We start from the raw sequence: 16564 nt of genomic DNA on the forward strand, positions 1-16564 counted from the left end.
TGATCTGACTGATAGCCGGAGTGAGTGCTTTGTTTCTTTTATCTCACGTGGGGGCGCGTCAGCGCACCCACTGGGTGTAGTCCCTAAGATTCGGGCCGACTGCTGAGCAGTCGGGTCGGATATTTCCTGACGACTTCTTCCTTATTGCTTTTTTCTTTTTCTCCATGTTTGCAGGGGCCAACGCCGACTTGAGGGAGCAGCTAGGCGGGATCCAGACTGCCCTTCGTGCCAAGGAAGCTGAGTGCAACGCCTTGGCCCAGGAACGTGACCTCCTGGCCAAGAAGCTGGCCGACCAGGAGGAGAGCCATAAGGCGACCCTGAAGAAGGCGCAGGACAGCGAGGCCGCCCTCAAAGCCGAGTACGAGACCGAGGCGGCGGGCTGGGCTGAAGCGAAGCAAGCGCTGAGCGAGGGCTATGTACGGGTTCAGGATTTGATCGACGGTAGGCCGCCTTCCTCTTCGTCCCTTTGCTTGCCCTCTGGTTTATCTTCTGATTTTGTGCTGCTTCTTTCTTCTTTGTGCAGATTACTTTCCTGGTTACTCCGTCGCCGCCTCCCAAGCCATTGAGGCCCACCGCGAAGCACGCCGGCAGGCAGGGGTCGAGATCGTGCCGGATGCTAGCCGGATGCTTGAGGAGCAGCTTCTGGCGATCTAGGCCTGACTGCAGCCGGCTCACCGCATGCTCCGCCGCCTTCAGCGTGCCGGGGCGCAAGTGCTGGTCGCCCTTTGGCCCGGCGATGCGGTCCCTCGCACCCCCAGTCGAACTGCCGACTGGCTGGAGGTTGCAGTCGGCCGCTTCAAGGCCTGGAAGGCTTCTGCTGCTTGGTCCGGTGCTAGGCGGGCGCTGGAGTTCGTCCGAGCATGGTATCCTGGGCTGTGCTTGGCCTAGCTGAGCACCTGGCGGCAGGAGGCTGACGAAGAGCTGGTGGCGGTGCGGCCGGCTATCATCCAGCGCGCCTCGGCAATCGCCGACTACACCGACACCATCGCCTTTTCTCCTGAGGTAAACGATGACGGCGTCGCTCAGCCGGAGGAGTGGTTCGGGCTGAACCCGACGGAAGGTGAAGACTCAGCGGAGGAGATCGCTTCCAGCGATGAAGACGAAGATGAAGGAGGGGAGGGTGGCGAAGACGTCATGCCAGATGGCGAAGCGACCAGCTAGCTTCAGCCTGATCGTGCCTCCAGCAACGAGGCGCGCGCGAGCGTGCCGTCTGCCAGAGGTGATGATCAAGTCGAGACCCGCCAGCCGGCCACTCCTCCGGCTGGCACTGCCGCCTCCACCGACCTGCCCGACTCGCCCGTCGTTCCCTTGGACTGATCTGCCGTCCTTGCTTTCCTGCTTGTTACTCTTTGAACAACTATTTATTAAGTTTGCGCAGTTCCACCCACTGGGGGTGTATTCAAACTATGTTGAATGCCGGCCTTTCGAAGGCTTTTTGTGTAAATATAATCATGCATGTGCTTGACTTCCATTCATGTTTGCTTTTTATCCTTAGGCTGTTTCCTTTGCCGCCTTCCCCTGGTCACCGCCCTCTCAGCCGGACAGCTGCTCTGCAGTCTGTGGCTAGGGAGGGACTTGGCCGTTTTTTGGGAAGACAAGTACTTGAGCTATCTTAGATTGTAGCAAGGTGAATGGGAAGCCGGCCAGCCGGCTGCTTTGGCAGCCGGTCGGCGGGGGGGGGGGGGGGGGGGGGGAAGCCGGCTTTCGCTATATAAGTTTGTTAGTCCTTAGCCGTTTTTCATGTGGGCATCCTTTCCAGCCTTTGACTCTTGCCAGCCGGACAGCCGATTCTTCGAGCTGCGGCTTTCGACAAGAGGGGGCTTGGGTGCTGGTACACTACTTGTCTAACTGCAGGTGGAACTTGAATATAATTCAAGGCGTCAAGTCCCCGGGCCGACTGGTCGAACCCGGTGCCAAACGAGAAGAATGAATGTAGTGACATAATCATAAGCATGATACTCATCATTCATAGATAAAAGAGGGTAGTCCCCGAGTGCTCCTCGGGGGCCCATTGTCTCATACTTAGTACAAAAGGTAGCGTGATACATACTGTATTTTAACTGTAAAATCTTCGGAGGAGGTTGGCGTTCCATGGTCGTTCCGACTCCTTGCCGGAATCATCTCTCTTTCGTGCCTTCGGCTTCTGCGCGTCGATCAGGTAGTAGGAGTCGTTTCCTAATGCTCTGTTGATGACGAAGGGGCCTTCCCAAGGGGCCGAGAGCTTGTGCTGGCCGGCTATTCGCTGGATCAGCCGGAGCACAAGGTCACCCTCTTGGAAGGATCTTGGCTTGACCTTCCGGCTGTGGTAGCGGCGCAAACCCTGCTGGTAATGGCGGACCGGCTGAGTGCTAACAGCCGGCTTTCTTCCAGCAGGTCGACGCCGTCTTCTCGTGCTACCTTGGCCTCCGCTTCCGTGTACATGGTCACCCGAGGCGAGTCGAACTTGATGTCAGTTGGGATGACAGCCTTAGCACCATATACAAGGAAGAAAGGGGTGAAGCCGGTTGACTTGTTCGGGGTAGTGCGCAAACTCCAGAGGACGGCCGACAGCTTGTCGAGCCAACAGCCGGCCGAATGTTCCAGTGGCACGACCAGTCGGGGCTTGATGCCGGAAAGGATGAGGCCGTTTGCTCGCTCGACTTGGCCATTTTACTGCGGGTGGGCAGCGGACGCTAAGTCCAGTCAGATGCCTTGTGTCGCGCAGAAACGTGCCAATGCTCCCTTGGCAAAATTCGTGCCATTGTCGGTGATGATGCTGTGTGGCACACCGTACCGGGTTGTAATATCTGTGATGAATGTCATGGAAGTCGGCCCATTCAGCTTCTTGATCGGCTTCGCTTCAATCCACTTGGTAAATTTGTCCACGGCGATGAGCAGATGTGTCATGCCGCCGCGGGCCGCCTTGAACGGGCCCACCATATCTAGTCCCCAGACAGCAAAAGGCCAGGTGAGGGGAATGGTCTTAAGTGCAGAAGCTGGTAGGTGTTGTTTGGAGCTGGAGACTTGGCACCCTTTGTAGTGTTTGACTAACTCCTTGGCATCATCCAAAGCAGTTGGCCAAAAGAATCCATGGTGGAAAGCTTTGGCAACAAGTGATCTTGAGGCCGCGTGGTGGCTGCATTCGCCTTGGTGAATGTCCTTGAGGATTGCTATGCCCTTCTCCGGCTCGACGCAGCGCTGGAAGACTCCAGTGACACTGCGCCTGACGAGCTCTTTTTTAACAATTGTGTATGCTCCGGCTCAGCGTTGGACTTGTCTTGCCGCGATCTCGTCAGCCGGCAGTTCTCTGTTTACCAGGAAGTTGAGGATGGGCTGGGACCATGATGGAGCTGTGACTTCTTCTATAGCCAAAAAGGCTACTGCGACCAGGACGGGTGGGCTGGGTGGTGAAGAGCTGGAGTCGGCCACCGCCTGCTGTGTTGATGCTGTCCCCGGGTCGACTGCCATAGTCCCCGGGCCGGGTTCTGAAGTCCTCGGGCTGGGTGCAACTATGGTAGTTCCCGAGCCGCCTGTTGAAGTTCCCGAGCCGCCTATCAAAGTCCCCGAGCCGCCTGCTTGGTTCCCCAAGCCGGGTCTGACCGCGTCGGGGTTAGGCGGCACGAAGATGGAATTAGATTCTGGAGACGGCTTGATAGACGGCTTGAGGAGGCGTTGGAGAGAGACGCCGGTTGGTATAGCTTGTCGAGTGGAGCCTATTCGTGCCAGGGCATCTGCTTGCTCGTTGTCGGCCCATGGCATGTGGAGGAACTCGCATCCTTCAAAATACCCGCTGATTTGCTGAACGAGGAAGTGGTAGCTTGCCATGTTTGTGTCCTTGGCGTCCCAGTCGCCAGATGATTGCTGGACTACCAAATCCGAGTCGCCGTAGCACAGGATCCGGCGGATGTCGAGTTCTTTGGCTAGCCGGAGCCCGTGTATGAGCGCCTCGTACTCGGCCACATTGTTAGAGGCGCGAAATGAATTTGCAATGTGTATCTGAGCTTGTCACCTTTGGGAGAATGAGGATGATGCCGGCTCCCAAGCCGGTGCGCATCTTGGACCCATCGAGTGCATCCGCCAATGAGTGGAGTCGGGAGGTACTGGCTCTCGGCCCAGTCGACAAGGAAGTCGGCCAATGCTTGGGACTTGATGGTGGTGCGAGGCTGGTAGAAGATCGTGTAGGGGGCCAGCTCAATGGCCAATTTTGCCACCTGGCCAGATGCATCCCGGCTGCCTATGATCTCGGCGAGCGGGGCAGTGCACACGACCGTGATGGGGTGCTCTTGAAAGTAGGGCTTGAGCATCTTGGCGGCGAAGTACACACCATAGCACATCTTTTGGTAGTGCGGGTAGTTCTGCTTCGAGGTGGACAGTACTTCACTTAAATAATACACCGGCCTCTGGACTGGCTGAGCTCGGCCTTCTTCCGGGCACTGGACCACGATGATGGTGCTGACTACCCGGCTGGTAGCGGCAATGTAAAGGAGCATGGGCTCTTTCTCAGTCGGCGCCGCCAAGACAGGCGGCGTGGCCAGCATCTTCTTCAGCTCGTGGAAAGCTTGGTCAGCTTGGTTGTTCCACTCGAAATTAGTGGTTTTCTTCATGAGTCGGTAGAGGGGGAGAGCTTTCTCTCCAAGCCGGCTGATAAAGCGGTTCAGGGAGGCCAGGCATCCGGTAAACTTCTGGACGTCTCGTAGTTTAGTGGGAATCTCCATTCTCTCAATGGCTTTGATCTTCACTGGGTTGCATTCAATGCTGCGTTCAGAGACTAGGTAGCCTAGAAGCTGGCCGGCTGGAACCCCGAACACGCATTTCTCGGGGTTGAGCTTGATTTGAAACTGGCGCAGGTTCTCAAACGTCTGCTTGAGGTCTTCCAGCAAGGTGCCGCGCCTCTCTGTCTTCACCACAATATCATCTACATAAATGTGGGCATTTCTGCTGAGTTGCTTGAGGAGGCATTTCTGCATGCAACGCTGAAAAGTGGCACCGACATTTCTCAAGCCGAATGTCATAGTCAGGTAGCAGAAAGCTCCGATTGGTGTGATGAAGGCGGTCTTCAGGCGGTCGGCTGGATCCAACTTTATCTGGTGGTAGGCTGAGTAAGCATCCAAGAAACTCAACAGCTCGCATCCTGCTGTGGAGTCTATCACTTGATCAATCCTTGGCAGGGCGAAGGGATCTTTGGGGCAGGCTTTGTTGAGGCTAGTTTAGTGTATACACATGCGCCACTTGTTATTCTTCTTCAGCACAAGGACCGGGTTGGCGAGCCATTCCGGAAAGAACACCTCCATTATGAAGCCGGCTGCCAGAAGCCGGGCTATCTCTTCTCCTACAATCCTTCTCTTCTCCTTCGACAGTCGGCGGAGGGGCTGCTTGACTGGTTTTGCATCTGCTCGGACGTGTAGCTTGTGCTCGGCGAATTCCTTCGGAACACCCGACATGTCCTTGGGGGACCATGTGAAGATGTCCCGATTCTCACAGAGGAAATCGACGAGCTCGCCTTCCTATTTGTTGTCCAGGTTTGCCCCAATGACGGCAAACCTTTCTGGGTGCTTCGGGTCCAGAGGTATCTTCTTCGTTTCTTTGGCCGGCTGGAAAGAACCTTGGGCATCACACTCCTTGGGGTCGGGGGACAGGGCTGGCTGCTTGCCGGCCATGGCCATGACTCGGTCCAACATCTTCTTTTCTTCAGTGATCACAAGGGACTCGGCCAGCCGGCTACTGGTTGCCGCGCACTCGGAGGATTTCTTGTAATCACCAGCTATGGTGATGATGCCCTTGGTACTCGGCATCTTCATCTTGAGGTAGGCGTAGTGGGGTACAACCATGAACTTGGCCAGGGCAGGTCGGCCAAGCAGTGCATGGTAGGGGCTCTCGAGGTCCACCACTTCAAACCAGATCGCTTCTCGGCGGAAATGATCCTTGTCCCCAAAGAGAACATCTATCTTGATCTTGCCGATTGGTGAGCAGGATAGGCCGGGTACAATGCCATGGAACACGGTCCGACTAGGCATGAGCTGCTTTGTCTTGATGTTTAGCTTCTCCATGGTGTCATGGTATAGGATGTTGATGCTGCTCCCGCCGTCTATCAGCACACGGGAGAAACGGGCAGCACGCCTGTCTGTTGCGAGGGTGGCGTCCAAAACCAATGCATAAGAGCCGGGAGACGGCATCACCTCTGGGTGGTCGGCCCGGCTCCAGCTGATAAGCCTTTCTGACCAGTGCATGTACTCAGCACTACTAGGAAAATGCCTACTAATGGCGCACCTAATTTGGCCATTAATGGCGCATTAGTGGTGCGCCATTAGTGCCACGCCATTAGTATATTTTACTAATGGCGCACCAGATACTAATGGCGCACCATGTGGTGCGCCATTAGTATACCATTCGGTGCTCCACTAGTATTCCCTCCAGGTGCGCCACTAATAACCTTATAGGTGCGCCACTAGTAATAAAGGAAGGTGCGCCACTGATAAGGGCTTAATGCACCACTAGTAATGTATTTGGAAAACAAAAAAATCTAAATTTACAGAAAACAACCTATAAGGAAAAATAATTTAAAAACAAAAAATGAAATAAAATCATAATTTTTATTATAGTAAGAATATTACAATGTCTTTACAAGTTTCCAGTAAAAGGAAAATTGCAAGGAAATAAAAGAAAATCCTAAAACTAATCTTCTAATCTTTTCTTCTTTTTCTTCACTTTATCCCTGCAAAATGGAACAAAATAAACAGAAACACAAACAAACTATTTATAACATGTCAATACTGTCATTTTTTATGCAGAACTAGATATGAGCATATATTTCCAGAATTACATGGTGTGAAAATTGTATGAGTAAGATTATAATGGAAATGAATTTCGATAGGAGCCCACTTTCGACGAGTATTTATCTGACAGAGCTAAATAATTAGGGCATTTACCTTTTGATAATATTATTATACTATACTACCAGTATACTACTCCACTTGGATTTTTTAGATGAGTAGATCTGAGATAGACATTTGTTCAAGTGGCTATAGGTAGGCTTGAAGAATTCTCATCGGTTCAAGTGGCTACAGGTAGTTGCACAGCTGGAATATAGACTACTAGTACTATTTGAAAAGAAAACAAGAGTAAATCTGAACGTACTAGTCAGATCCGATCACATTGAGCTAGAAAGAAAATTCATCAGGAAACAGATGGCCGGTGACTTACTTCCAGACGTTGAGGATCTCGTTGTGCCCGGCGAAGACGCCGCGGAGCGCGTCGTGGACGGACTGCTCACAGTGATAGCTGCCGCAAATGAACTCGTTGTCCTGCAGGTAGTCCAGCAGCCAGGAATTAAAGATAGGAGGGCTAGAACTGAAAGAACTAACATCTTAGAAAGCAACAGGAGATAATTCATATATGCAAAATACATATGAAGTGGTCTTCACCAAATTTGTTGAAACATGAACGAAATGTTTTAGCAGTACCAATGATACATGTCAAATTAATTGTTCCTGTCATGAAAATGTAAAAGTAGTACTTGCATGCCAATGAAGACTTGCTAGTGTCAGATTCTATGAGGTTCAGGACATGTGTAATTGTGCCAAGTTCACTTGTAATGCCATTATTCATGATCTGAACTTTATCCTCCATAAAATAAAATAACCGTTGATCCATGCGAATGTTACTTAATTTTGAAGCTACTGTTAATTTATAAACTGAATATAAAGTGAGTTTATAAATTCAGAAACAGAAAATTCAGTTAGGCTACTATTAACTAGATTTTGGAGTGTATACTTAACAAAGGCTTCATTTGAATGTACAGTCAAATTAAAAAAAATGTGTTCATGGGGCAGCAGCACTAAGAACTGAAAGAAAAAGGTGCAGAAAAAAGCCACTGAAAAACAATATCAGAAGTAGTGCAGACGCTGTTGAGGCGCTGACTGAACCATTGATAATACTACCGGCATTGTCATGTTTTCAATGCTACAACCTACTTATCAATCTTACCAGAATAGCTCTGATATTTCATAGTACTGCATATGTGCATAAGATTCTATCATTAAAGGGAATAGAACGTGAATGCACACTGACTGACCTGCAAATCTTTCATTTTGATGCCAGCGGCAATGGAGATCAGAAGCTTTTCTTCAGACAACAAGGGCTTGAGCTCAACCAGAACCTGCTTCACTGCAATTTCATATGTGGATAATCTCATAAGCGTGCAAAACAAAAGCCCAAATCGTTAAATCTGAGGCATCAGCGATTGCTTTCAGGGACTAAGAAAATACTATCTGGAGAAGAAACACATCAATGATTGATTGCCTTGAGGGGCTAATGATACGAGTTTGTACACTTACCAATCTGGGGCTTGACGGAGATGACGATCACATCGTTGTCATCGACAACCTACGACGAGAAGGAAAAAACATCACATGAGATACGGAGTGGCTGTCAAGCGTGAACACGTGACAGAGACAGAGATGCTTGGCTGCTTCGAGCGGAGTGAGGGAAGGCGGGGTGAATCAGATGTGGGGATGAGCAGGAGGCCGGCGGACCGACCTGGGCGTTGTATGAGAGGATGGTGGCGCCGAGGGAGGCGAAGGCGGCGCCGCGCTCGGGGCGGCGGTGGGGCGCGATGCGGACGGCGGAGGCCGGGAGGACGCCCGACGCCGTGACGCCCCGCGCGATGCTCTCGGCCAGGTTCCCCGCGCCGATGAAGCCCAGGCGGAATGCGTCACCGCTGCTTGCGGAGGCGGGGGCGGGGGCGGTGGGCTGGGGAGGCGCGGCCGCCATTGCGAGGAGAGGGGAGAGAGGGGCGCAGCGGCTGGAGAGTGGTGAGGCTCCGCACTGGGAAGCACCTTGGCGGAGACCTCTCGGGAGGCGGGCCGGGCCGAAGGGAGCAGCCACCGCAGGGACCCTCCACCGCGGTGGGGCGGCGCCGTCGAGGCGGGAGACGGCGGGCGGAGCCTGGCTGAGACCTCCATCGGCAGGCAAGCGCTCCGGTTGGTGGGGAATTTTCACCTCGCCTCTGTCGCCAGTGGGGGTGGGGGAGAAGAAGAGGGAGGCGGAGCTCCTTGGATTGCTCATCGTGGAAGGTGGCTCGCCGTGGTCAGGAGGGAGAGGAAGAGGCGGGCGGCCGGGGCTTCCCGATCTAGATCGAAGTTGAGGGAGGTGGGTGGGTGTGTCAGGAGGAAGGGGGAGGGGAGAGAACGTGACTAGAGGGAGGGGATAAGGGGTGATAGCAATGGCGCACTGGTAGGGGTGCGCCATACGTGTAGATAGCAATGGCGCATCTCGTACTAGTGCGCCATTACTAGTTAAAACTAGTAATGGCGCACGGTGGAACAGTGCGCCATTAGTAGTTTTGCAAAAAAGGAATAAAAAATATAATAAAAAAACAACATTAGTGGCGCAGTTTCCGACAGGTGCGCCATTACTAGTTACAACTAGTAATGTCGCACTGTGTCTGGATGCGCCATTAGTATGTTTGGACAGGCGCACTAGTTCAATTTTTTTTGATACTAATGGCGCACCTTGGGCCAGGTGCGCCATTAGTAGTTTCAACTCTAATGGCGTATCAGAAGGTGGTGCGCCATTAGTATATACTAATGGCGTACCGCTTGTCTGGTGCGCCATTAGTGTCAATCCCATCTATAGCCCTTTTTCTAGTAGTGGGGGTGTTGGAGGCGACCGCGTTGACTTCTTGGTGCTGTCGGCGCCGGCTACGCCGGTCTTCGGGCTGGCTTGTAAAGATGACGTAGGCAGGATGCTCGTCAGGGAACTCGTCTTGAACGGCTCCGACTGCTGGTCGAGTGGCCGGCTGTTGAGGAGCCGGAGGCGGCTGACCGCAGGCGGAGGCGGCATTAGCCCTTCGCCCTTGGAGATTCGCGTGAGCCAGTGGCACTTCTGGGTCGTGTGGTTGGATGGCTTCGCGCCGTTGTGGAACTTGCATGGGGCATCAAGGGCCTGCTCATAGGAGAAGGCCGGCTGCCAAGCCGGTCTGCCGCCCTTCTACTTCTTGGGCGCGGGCCGCCCTTCGGGTGGTTCGTCTTCGACTGTGGCCACCTGCCGACTGGTTGAAGGCGGCATGGGGCCCTTGCACTTGTTGTCGTTCTGGTACGGGCGTCGGCTGGAGTCCCCAGCCAACGTCTTGGGAGCCGGGTTGAGTAACTTCCCGGAGGCGTCCACTCGGAGCTCGGTTTTCATTGAGGAGTCGGCAGTGGTGTACTTGTCTGCTATGACCAGCAGCTCGTCGAGGGTAGTCGGCTCATCGCAGAGGAGTTTGTGCTTGAGGAGGGTGCCTTCTCAACACCCGGCGGTGAAGTACTCTATGGCTTGAACCTCGTGCACCCCCTCGCAAGAATTGCGGAGCTCGGCCCAATGCGTGAGGTAGTCGCGAGTTGATTCAGTGGGTCCTTGTACGCACAAGGAGAGCTGTCTGGGCTTGGGAGCCCGCTTGTAGGTGCTGGTGAAGTTGCGGATGAAGGCTTCTGTGAAGTCTAGCCAGCTGCTGATGCTGTAAGGCTTGAGGCTGTTGAGCCAGGTTCATGCTGTGCCTTGGAGCATGAGGGGGACATACTTTACGGCAACACGCCAGTTGCCGTTTGCTATGCTAACCGCAGTGGAGTAGTCGATCAACCAATCCTCCGGCTTCACAGAGCCGTTGTACTTGGGCGTGTCTCTTGGGAGCGAGAACCCTTTGGGGAAGGGCTCATCGCGGATGCGGGGGCCGAAGCAAGGTGGGCCGACATTGTTTTCTTCTTCTAGCACCAGGGATTGCGCTAGGCGGTCAATCCGATGGCGGGCATCATTCTCGCCGACTCCTTCACGGCGGCCTAGTCGGCAGCTGAGATTCGGATGCATGACAGGCGGCGGGGTGGGATATCTCTCCCCACGAGGCGGAGGTGGAGGCGGGTTGCCCCGTCGCTCCATGGCTCGAGGGTGGCCTTCTGCATCAAGCTCGATGGAGATCCGGGTTCGGCTGCAGCTGGCAGCCGACTCTTTTTCTTGCCGCGCGCGGGTGTTGCCCGCAGTCGGTGTCCGTGACGTTGCGCCGCGCTCTCGGCGCGGGGGAGGACTCTCCGTGTGGACGCCAGCTTCGTGCCGCCGCGCAGTTGCATCGATTAGCTTCTGGATGCGTCTGGTCATGTGGGGGAGCTCTTCGGCCCCCAGTCCATTCAACTCGTCTACGGCCGCCTGGGCAGCGCTCAGGTTCTCGAGGGGCGTGGCATAGACCGGGCGGTCGGCTCCCAGCATGTCGGCGATGGCTGCGCCACGCTGCTTGATGGCGCCGATCCGACTCGGCCCATCAGGAGGCGGTGCACCGAAGGCGGCGCGGTCGACTTCGCGCTGGTGAGCATTCGTGAGGCGCCTCATGGAGGCTATCTTTTGGCCCTCCGTAATGAGGGCGAGGCGGCGTGCCTCCAGTGTCTCGGCGTCGGCCGGGAGGGGGACGGAAAAATCGTGGATTGCCGCTTGCAGGGTGTCGTGGGCGTTCTCTCTAGAGGCAACGCCGTGGCTGATGACCAGCACCTCGGTGTTGGCACTTCCACAGCTGTCGGCTCGGGGGAGCGGGTCGTTGAAGATCACAAAGTTGGTGGGGAAAGCGTCAAGCGATGCCGTGTCGGAGTCGACAAGCATCGGGTCGGTGGAGCCAACCGACTCTAAATCTACAGCAAGCTCGCTGGAGACGTGGAGTTGGCCGAGGAGGCTGACGAGGTGGCTCTCAAGGCAGCCTGTGCCCGCGTCGGAGGCGGGCTCGTCAGAGATGCAAGCCTCGCTAAGAAGATCGGCGAGGCAGCTCGCCGCGCAGGCATCAGCGACGTCTTGCAGCGCGTCGGGGCAAGCGCCATCGGGCGAGCCGGGCTGGCTACGCTCGCTGGGAAGGAAGAGGGTTCCCGTCCAGAACAGGTCTCCGGACGATGGTGCACCACGCCCCACGGTGGGTGCCAAATGTCGGGTGGTAGGTGCGACATATGCCAACGGGTGGCTTATCATTGTGGGAGCCAATAAGACGTCGCCGGTGCCAGGAAATGGGATGAGGCAAAGACATGCACGCCGGCGAATCTTACCTAGCTTCGGGGCTCTCCGTGGAGATAACACCCCTGCTGCTGCTCTGCGGGGTCTCCGCATGATCACTAGGTGAACAAGTAGCTACAAGAGGCTCCTTGAGCTGTTTCGGTGAGAGGAAGAAGAAGGGCACGACTAGCTCTCCTCTTCCCTCTATGTCGTGTCTAAAACTCTAAGAGATCAACCCTTTGCATGGGTGCCCTGGGGGGTTTATATAGGCCTACCCCCCAGGGGTACAATGGTAATCCGTCTGGGCGCGGGCCCTAGCCGTCAGTTTCTACGCTCGCCGGCTTCTCCATCGGCCGCTGGGGCCTGCCGACTGGTGGGTCCCGCCGGCTGCCGGCTTCCTAGTCCACAGGCTGGCCCCGCTGTTGGGGGCCTTATCGGGGGTTGGTTACTGTTGTCTCAATCCTGATGATGAGGGCTTTGTCGAGGTAAGCATGGCTCTAGTGTCGCCGCTTTGGCGGCAATCACTGTAGCCTTACCTTATCTTGTCTCCTTAATGAGGCGCCTCCTTCAAGGGAGGGAGCAAGCCGGCTATGGGGAGCCGGCCATATCTCAGGCCGACTGGAGGAGGCCTGGCCGCCTTCGGGTATCTCTCTGACTGGAGGGGCCCGCCGCCCGCGGGCCATGCAGACAACCTGTCACGCGTGACATCATTGTCAACATGGCAACAGTGCCGCGCCGGACGGGTGATGGCCGCCCCATACAGCGCACTGTGGCCATGCGCGCTCCGGGATTCGGGGGTGACAGGCTTCACTGTAGCCACGCCCTGTCTCATCGCTGTTATGTGGGTGCAAAGTTTGAGGGTGCGGTCTTGGCCGCATGCTAGAAGGCCGGCTTCTTGGAGTCGGCCTTCTCGTGGCCGGCTTCGTGGATTCGTCCCTCTGGTGGCCGGCTGCTTGGGAGTCAGCCCTCTTGTGGCCTTCTTCTTGTAGGCTTTTAGGGCTGGTCCGCCTCCCGGTAGCCGGCCTGAGAGACAGCCGGCCGAGGGAAGCCGGCCCCGCGTTTTGGATGTTTGAGGGCTTGATTAGCCCATAATTTTTTAGAAGTGCCGGGGGGGGGGAGCCGGCTAGGCTACCCGTGGTCATTTACTCTGACATTAAATATGTGTGATTCAGCTGTGAGATGCCCAAGTTTGTATTTTGATTTCTGGAACCCTGCTGTTTAGATGAGGTATTCTTGTCCTTTTGAACGGTTGGCACCCCAGATTCGTGTTTCGTTTGTTGAAAACTATAGTTGTGTTTACTGTAGAGTGTAGACTTGTGGCATGTACTCTGACAAAATATTTGAAGGGTTAAATAATGCTGAAATGCCCTGCTGCTGTGTAGCTCTACTGATGATGCAGATTGACGATCTTTTATGCTTGTGTTTGATTTGATGCCATGTCTACTTGCTTGCTTAATCATGAAGTAAATTGCTCGGTGCAGTTATTTTCTCTTAAGATTTTTGCACTGTATGTCATCTAAATAAAACTACACGTAGTGATCTTCTTGTATGAGTATATATGTCTGCATTGCATGTTGGTTTTGTGAAAATATGTTGATTACTTCCTAGGTACTGCATATTTTGTTTAGCTTGAGGGTTTGTATGCACTAGTATTACTCTGTTTAGCTTGAGGTTTGAAGCTCTAGTATGCTTAGAGTGACCGGTTTCATTAGTCTCTTAATCGACAAGTGAACTGGACTATTTTACTGTATTTCTGTCATACTCCTTTCATTTATTTAGTGACTGCAGACTAGGAAAATTCCATGTGTACCTTAATCCTTGTGGTTCTTATTTGTTCCCGGTTTGGTGAGCTTGCCCTGAGGTCTGTGGCTGCGTGCAGGGACCAGGCCCATGGTGGTGAGGGACTACTACGACGCGCTCGGCGTGAAGAAGGACGCCGGCCAGGGTGAGATCAAGAAGGCGTATTACGCGGTATGGCTCACTACAATTGGGTCTGGCACTTATATTGTAATCTTTGGCTTGTCTAAGACTGAACTTCAAGGCTGCTTGTGGGTAGTAATTTTATTTGGTAGATGCTCGAGGCCAAAAACACACACATTATGTACTAAATGTGGTCACGTAAGCTCGTGCTTAGAAATCAAATATTTTTGCTACAAGCATTTACAATGGTACGAGCAGAAATCTCTGGTGGAGCAAGCCTTTTTGTTGCAAACATTTTACATTCCAATGCTTGGTGGTAGCCACTGTCCAAAAATAGACGAATTGTTCAGACTTTAGGCTTATTAGGGGGTGCGTTCTTCTGATTTGCGATTCTGATAGGACTTCTGCTCGTACGATTGGTCGATTCTGTCCAACTGAATTGATGATAAGAGCATTAAACACTTAGGAAAAGTACTTGGCTGTGTGCAAAATTTGCTTTTACAAGAATTAATTTTTTCTATCTCTAATTGATGTTGACGACAACAGTTATGTTCTATCTCTGATTTGCTGATGACATCTCCATTCATTTCATCCAGTGAGAAAACATGGCACCATCCATGAGTCTTGCATCGAAAGTTCTGCTCCCCATTGGAGCGCTCCCCTCGAGCGGCGTCGCGCAAAGGCCGGTGTCTGTGACCGCCTCACTGGAGCACAAGAGCGATTATAAGAGGAAGCTCCTGAAGTGGTTGCCTCCCTAGCCTTACTGCTGCTACTGGTTGCTTCCGCGTCCCCTTCCCCTACAATGCTATATTGCATCATTGTTCTGCACTGTTTGATGTGTCTCATTCCTAGTATTGTTATGTTCAACCACATTGCTAGTGTTTAGAAATAACACCTACTCACTATGCAAATGCATGCAACATATTCTGAAATTCATTCAGTTTGACTGTGTGTAAACACTATAGTGTACAACTATCAACTTGTTTCACTATTCAGTTTGTCACCCATTCAGCTTTCTTACTGGGGTATCTTTCTTGTGAGAGTTTACTTGATAGTACAATATGTTAGAAGAAACTACCATGTCTCCGAAATGAATCATTGATCGCTCTTTATACACTTACAACTCGGTTTCTTTCATATAAGTTCTGCTGCCTTTCTTTAAGTTGAGCTACTGCCCTGTTAATTATTGTAACAAACATTATCATTTGCCAGTTTGCTCTGTGTTGAGAACTGACCAATAAGTTTTGTTTGCCAATTAGCTTTCTGTGTGCATGCTGTTAATCCCCATTTTACTAATTTCTGAATCAAACATTATTATTTCTGTCCTCAACAAGTCGCGGCGCCATGTTCTCTTTTTGTTCAGTTAGCTCTATCAAATATAATCAACCTGCCTATGTTCCATTTTGCTATTTGTACTTAGGTAGAAAAAGCTAAATTCTGTACATGTACATGTAATGCTGAAGCTATATTGGTTGCTTGTTTCTTAATTTTTTCTTCTGTAATGATGATCTGAAATGCCATGCAGGTCACTATTGGTGCTGCTGCTGCTGTGGTTGTTGGAGGTGTTGCTGTTGCATCTGGCGGAGCTGCCGTTGGGGCCCCAAAAGGTAACCTTCATCAGCCACAACCCCACAACAATGGCTCAAGGTTTTGTGCCCCATCACCCCTCTTTCTAAATTACTGAAATGAACCAAGATCTCATATATTTAGGAACAGAGGTAGTAGTAAGGTTAAAATAGAACAACAAGGGATGTTTCTAATTTGGTTATGCTAGAATAATGCATCAACTCGTGGTATTCTTGGATGTTACTCTAAGGTGTCAAAATGACAGTAAAACCTAGGCTCTTGCATGGTTGTTGAATTAATTTTTCTATTTTTATTGCTAACAAATATTGCCTATGTTGAAACTCTAAACATGTGGATGTTCCTCTCATTTACAGGAATTCTACCCGAAGAAATTCAGAGGAAGCTTGAAGCCCCAGTTAGCGACTTGCTTTATATGTTATTAACTTGTAATGCTAAATTTGTTGAGAATTTTGATGTACTGTTGCACATGTTACTCGAATGCTGGTAGTTATGTATATATACTCACTGTATTATCCGTTGTTTACTTGAAATGCATTCTTGGGCTGAAAGTGGGTGAAAAAGTATATGTTGTATTGAATTTGTGCTGATTGTGTATGTCTATTCTACAAAAGAAGATGCACGGTCCAAATGGAAGAAGTACTGAAATGTCCACTGGACCTAATCTATTTGGGCTTTGAAAAGAGGCCCAAAACATACTGGAAGCAAGTAAGGCTAAAAATTAAATAGAAATGCGTAAAAAAGGCCGAGGCCCAAAAAAGAAATAGATAGTAAAAGGCCATGGCCTAGAAAAAAAATGCTAAAATGTTGGGCTTGGCCCGCGAAGTTGACCAAAAATTCATAGGATAAAAATATAAAAAGGCTAAATTATTGGGCTAGGCCCATGTAGAACAGCGAATCGGACCGGGCTGAATCTTTCAACGACCTTTTCAATTGGTCTAAATTTTGCCACGTCAGATTGCCACGTCGGATCCGACGTGGCCTGGGCAGATAGCCAGTGACCAAAACAAAAGGTCATGGGTTCCACGACCTTCTGTTTTGGTCGTAAACGTCTACGACCTTCTCACAGAGAAGGTTGTTAATTTTA

The sequence above is a fragment of the Triticum aestivum genome, chromosome 2B, assembly GCF_018294505.1.
Source record: "Triticum aestivum cultivar Chinese Spring chromosome 2B, IWGSC CS RefSeq v2.1, whole genome shotgun sequence".
Classification (NCBI taxonomy): Eukaryota; Viridiplantae; Streptophyta; class Magnoliopsida; order Poales; family Poaceae; genus Triticum; species Triticum aestivum.